This window comes from Hordeum vulgare, chromosome 1H (genome assembly GCF_904849725.1).
Source record: "Hordeum vulgare subsp. vulgare chromosome 1H, MorexV3_pseudomolecules_assembly, whole genome shotgun sequence".
Lineage (NCBI taxonomy): Eukaryota > Viridiplantae > Streptophyta > Magnoliopsida > Poales > Poaceae > Hordeum > Hordeum vulgare.
In genome coordinates this window covers 434916925-434923400 of record NC_058518.1, presented here as the reverse complement: position 1 = coordinate 434923400, position 6476 = coordinate 434916925, and the positions used below count along the sequence as shown (strand labels likewise).

General features: G+C 44.0%; 1 pseudogene; it reads right to left on the bottom strand.

The window, feature by feature from the left end:
* Positions 1 to 389: 389 nt before the first annotated feature.
* On the bottom strand, positions 390 to 1540 carry LOC123400113 (annotated as a pseudogene).
* Between the last annotated feature and the right edge of the window lie 4936 nt (positions 1541 to 6476).

The following is a 6476-nucleotide window of genomic DNA, read 5'->3' as shown; positions in this document are numbered from 1 at the left end:
CATGCGAGCGCATCTACCGGCATACAAAAAAAAGCACGCGGCCATAGATCACTCCTCGTCGAACTTGAACATGTTGGCCTGCATCTTCTCGAACCATGACCTCTTTCTTGGCGACACGGTGTTGAGATACACCTTCATGATCTCCACCCCGGTCATCATGCTTGTGAGAGCCACTTCTTTCGCCTTGGTCTTGGCGTTGGCGGCCTCGATCTCTAGCATCTTGGCTTGTTTCTCCGCCTCCATCTCAAGCATCTTGGCTTGCTTCTCTGCCTGCATCTCAAGCCTCCTCCTTTGGATCTCCATGAAGGGGTTCATTTGCTCTTGTTTGTAGCACCGGCGCTCCTCCTCCCTTGAGTCCTTCTTGCTCATCATGCCCTCCACGCTTGCGATCAAGGCGTTCGACATCGCATCCCGCTTGTCCTCCTTGGAGTTGGTCTTCCCCTGCGATTGTGTGCTCTCGCCGTCCTCAACCTCCTCCACGGCTTGCCCCCCAGCAACTTGAGGGCGGCATATTGTGCCTTGAACTCCTCCTCGTCTTTGATGACCCTAAAGCAATGGGAGAGGTTGAAGCACTCGCCATTGTGTTGGACCTTGAATGCCTCCAAAGCTTGAAATGCCTACAAATGTATTTCATGCAAGCATATTGGCAAATGGTATGCAAATGAACACGTGGGCATAAACTTGGTGACACAAAAGAGGGCGGCTTGCTAGCATACCATATCTTGCATGCCGATGTCGCTCATGAGGCGGGCCTTGACGCTCTCAAGAGTGGCACAAAACTTGTTGCACTCTTGCTGGATCACCCTCCATCGCTTTGAAATGGACACACACCCGCGCGTGCTTACTATTTGGTACGGCAGAAACTTCTTACGCTCATGAAATTCACGATGGACATAAATCCAAAACAATGAATGCTTTTGTTCAGCGTCTGTCTTGGGGTCTTGCCCAATGTCTCTCTAACACTCGCAAAGAAGCTTGTCCTCGGCCGCCGTGTATGCCTTGGTCCGCTTGCTCTTGCGCTTCAGCTGCTTCGCCCAGGCGGCGTGGTTGGCGAGCTCGTCCTTGAACAAAGGATCCCCTTCGATGTCGCACTCGTCCTCTTCCTCTTGCCCTAGTCCTCCGGACACTCGTGGTCGAGTGGGAAGCCGTCCAGGTCCATGCCGACCCGATCACGCATGAAAGTTGCCTCATCTTGATCAAAGGTGGACGGCGTGAACGCCCCTCGATCGTCCTGACTTTGTGTCTCGTCGGGATCGTAGCCAGCGGCCGGTGCACCACCATTGAAGATCAAGTCATGCATGTAGTCCTCGTCGTCGTCGGCTGGAATTTCGTCGAACAAGTTACATGCGCCCGGCAGCACGTCGGCTGGCATCTGCTGCGCGCGTTTCCTCGTACCTCCAGATGATGAGCCACCGGCCATCGGTGTGGTGTTGAGGTCGATGGGTGCGGGCGCGGGCGTGGAAGGCGCCACCACGCTCACCTTCGGCGAGCACTCCCCAGAGACGCGAGAGGCCCGCGGGTAGACGTATAAGCCGGGCATCAAAGACCTCGATGACGCCTAGAGGGGGGTGAATAGGCTATTTAAAAACTTCTTCGGATTTGGCTTGAAACTAATGCGGAAATAAACTAAGAGGGTACTTGTCAAGCACAAATCCTAAATGCACTAGGCACTGCAACGTGTATCAACAACACGATCTACCAAGATGGACACAATACAGTTACTAACAAGCACAAGTAAGTTACACAAACTTACTTGAGCTATATCACACGACAAGTAGGTGAACAACACAAGATACTAGATCACACTATATCACATGATATATCAAAGGCTGCAAGTATGAACATGTGGATATAGAGGGTATGCTTGAATGATTGATCTTGTACAAGAAATAGCCAACACAATATAATGAGCACAAACAATATGCAATGTATGTATGCTCAAGTAACACAAGTAAAGCACAAGTAAGGAGTTAGGGTTAAGGATAACCAAGGTCACTAAGACGAAGATGTATCCCGATGTTCACTTCCTTGGAGGGAAGCTAGTCACCGTTAGAGAGGTGGATGTTACCACGAAGGCACACCAACGCCGCGAAGGCTCACCCTATTCTCCCTCTGAGATAACACCACGAAGGCGTTTCTCAACCACTAGTGGTAAGCCTTTGAGGTGGCTTCCAAACCCTCACAAACTTTTCCGGGGGGTAATCACATGGATTGATTCCTCTCCGAAGAACTCATACCGCCTAGGAGTCTCCAACCTCCAAGAGTAACAAGATCACGGGGAATGCTCAAAACTTGCTCAAATCTCAAATAGCTTGGGTTGAGAGGAGGAGAGGGAGACGATCTATCTTTTGATTGGAACAACTCTCAAAGGGGCTCACAAATGCTCTTGGGATCTGAGATTTGGTGTGAGCAAATGTGTGTGAGGTAGAAGTGTGTTCTTATGAGGATAAGGCTGTGTTGGGCAACCCTCTCACGAAGTGGAAGGGGGTATTTATAGTGGGGAGAGAAAAACAGCCGTTGGGGACACTTTAAGTCACACAGGGTCCGGACGTCCGACAGTTTCCGGAAGTCCGAGCGTCCGCGAGGGGTCGGACGTCCGACAGGGGTCGGTCGTCCGAGGCCTCTAGATATCACTGAAAATACTGTGAATTGAACATCGACCGGACACCCGGAGAAGACCGGAAATCCGAGTTATTCGACTCAACTTCTTCTGGTGGGAGGTTCCGGATTTCCGAAAGGGGACGGACGTCCGGGCCTCGGACGTCCGGAGGGAGCCGAAAATCCGAGTTATAGAGCTTATGTTCTTCTGGTGCAGGGCTCCGGATTTCCGAAGCTGGTCGGACGTCCGGCGCTCGGATGTCCGGAGGGAGCCGGAAATCCGAGTTATAGAACTCAAGTTTCTCTTGTGCATAGTTCTGGATTTCCGAAGCTGGTCGGCCGTCCTGGCCTCGTATGTCCGGAGGAGGCCGGATGTCCAAGGCATTGGTCATGTTTTCTGATAACAGCAGAGCAGTGGAGATGTGGTAAGAGCAGAACAGTGGATATCTAGTTTGAGCAAGTTCATCACAAAACCTGTGATCCCCTCTTAATAGTGCGGGATCCCTAAAGACTCAAGAATTATAAAAGGAGTACCGATGATCCATACTTGAGTGTATACTTTTATTCGCTGATCATCACTCCGCACCGCTAACGTCAAAGGAACTGACACCTTTGAGTTAGCCCTTTCACTTGAGCTTGATGTTCTTGTTCCTTCTTGGCTCAAGTTGAAAGCAAGACATGATGAAGTCTTCAAGTAGCTCTCCCATACACAATGTGGAAAGCCTAGCTTATGTATTCATCTTCATTTTCCACCATGTGAACATCCACAAGAATCAAGCATGTAATGCTCAGGAATGCTTATCTTGATCTTGTCCTTGTTAGCACATGAGCTTGTCCTTATCAACACATGATCATTAACAATAATTTCAATGATATATTTGTGCTGATCCACTTGAACTTGCACACCACAATCTTGATGACGATCGCCACTTGACGTCATCCTTCATGGGTTGTATGAGATCTTCCTTTTGACGCAAGCCCATGGAAGCACACCTAACCCCAACATAGGACTCTCACAAAGACCATGGGTTAGTACACAAACACGTAATGGACAATGCTTACCATACCATGGGATCACTTGATTCCTCTCGGTACATCTTATACGCTTTGTGTGTTGATCATCTTGATTTACTCTTTGTCTAAGATCTTGATCAACCTAGTGTATATATGACCATTCTTTGGATAATACCTTGAATACCATCTTGGTCATCATATAAACTCCTTGAACCCAACAGATGGACTTCAAGAAGTGCCTATGGACAAATCCTATAAATATAACTTAAGGCAACCATTAGTCCATAGGAATTGTCATGAATTACCAAAACCACATATGGAGATATATGCTCTAACAATCTCCCCCATTTTGGTAATTGAAGACAACCACTTGAAGAGAGTTTATATAAGGAAATAAGCATAACCAAGCGCACACATACAAGGTAATAATGCATGCGTGAAGACGTAAATGCTTACGCAATAAAAGCAAAACCCTCTAAACATATCCAAAGTAAACTCTCTAAACTTCTCCCCCATTGGCATCGATTGCCAAAATGGACAAAAAGTTTAGAAATTCAAGATAGTAGGTGGTCCTCCAAAAGGTGTGTTGTGTACTTCTCAGCAAATGAGTGCAGAGAAATACACAAATACAATGATAAGTAGTTGGAGGGAAACAAACTATATTGAGGACCCAAAGATTGCAAATAAAAGGATCATATGCCACAAAGACATACAAAAATAGAGGCAAGCAATCAAAATATTCCTGATGGAACAAACAATCATATGGTTCTTCGAACCACATGAATAGAAGATATTATGATAAAGGCAACATAGTGTTTTATCAAAAACTAGAGAAGCTCCCCATGATTTGTGCACAAATACGAGATTTTTGTATTTGATATAGGTGCACAAAATAGAATCGTTGCTCCCCCAAAATTAATAAAAACACACAACGAGTGCAAGAAGATAGATGAGACAATAAACATATCGATTGCACAAAACAAATGGTTGAGCAACATGTAAAAGAAGCAACTTAAGAATAGGCTCAACCAAAGTAATGTGTGTGAGTCATGGCAAAGCACTTGAGAAGACTAAGATAAGGATGAGCATTACTCATCAACATAGTCTTGATGAAATGAGATACAAAGTGCAAGACATATCATTCCCACACACACATACTAGAAAATGGGTTCACAAGCTTACTAATAAACAAAATAAGAACCAACGCTTGTGACAACCCATTGTGAAGATAGAAAGTAAGAACCTTGTTAAGAGGAGAGATACTAATTGAAATGGCAAAACCCTCATCAAGACAAGCATGAGGAAAAATAATCTTCACGGCCAAAGAGTGCATCAAGATGTAGGAAAATAAGATACGCACTCAAAATAAAACTTTTCACGAAGCCACCAAAAGCTGAAAAAGGAAATGTAACGATGGACGTGAAAGAAAAGAGGATATCAATTAGAGATGTAACTTCTCTTATGTGTAAAAGATTCTAAGTAGAAGACAATCATGATGATATATATCCACAAAGAAGGATATACACACAAAATGGTTACAAGAAGGAACAAACTAGATATCCAAAAAGGAAGTCATAAATATATCAATGAGATCTTTTGCTTGGAAGCATAGCACATGGCCTTATATTTTCTTATTGTATAATATGAGCTTCCAACATACGAACATCAAAGACATCCCAACTGGTAGTAAGACATCATCGTTCGGATGCTTTGAGAAAGAAAACAAGTACTACAAGAACGAATCAAGAGATTCATGCTATGATGCAACCTGGAAAAGAAAAGACAGGTTGGGGCCTTTGCAAGAAAAGAATGCATGAAGTGGATACTTGTTACCGAGGCAACATTGGATTGATGTAGTAGATAGTTGTTCTTTGATCATCCTAACTTGGCTCCAATAATCACATGGTCTCAACACCTTCCTTATAGGTGAGCCGAGCATCCAATGCATCTCCAGTTGTTCCTGGAACAGCAAAACAAACAAAATGGTGCCCAAACTCATTGGGACCAAAGAGTTAGAAAACCAGCAATACATAGGACAAACTCCACATACATATGTGCATATAGATATGAATTTGAATTTCATGCACACTTTAGCCAATTTATGACAAGGTGGAGTTTCCCCTATATATTGGGTCAAAGAAGGAAAGCAAGCAAAAGAAGTTGTATATAGTAGCTAGATACGCATGCTCAAGACTCTCAAGAATCAACTCAACACAAAGTTGATAAGTCACCAAAAGACAAGGTATCAAGTGATAATAAGATCCTAAAACAAAAAGAACTATCACTTGAAGGATATCAATTAAAAGATACCTCAAGGAATGAGATGTCCATTGACACATGCCAAATAGAAGGCAACAAGAAACCAATTGAAGGAAAACAAACACGAGGTATCTAGTTTCCATAAGAGAGCTAGGTTCCAACAAACCAAGCCCTCGACAAATTTTCATGATGGCACAAAGCATCATAAAGAGCAAGACTTGCCTCCCATCAACACATACTTGATGGGGATCAAAAGATTTTATGATGGGTGAATAAAGAGAGTGTTCTAAATAAAATAGGATAGCTCCCCCAAGGGACGTGCATTATATAGAATTTGCATTTGAATACAAAACGCACACGATGGGATCATCACTTTCTCTATATCTATAAAAACACTAGACATGTTAAAATAGATTCATAAGAGGCAAGGAAGACAAACGAAACACAAAATCCAATGTAAAGATGATTAGCAATTCCTATCACATGATGGGAATACCAATTGTCAAGGACAAGAAGTATTTTCGAAGTGATACTCATTGGTAGATCACAAATATATCCAAGATCATCTTTACCCATAAAAAGCAAGCAAATGACACTTGTAGAGC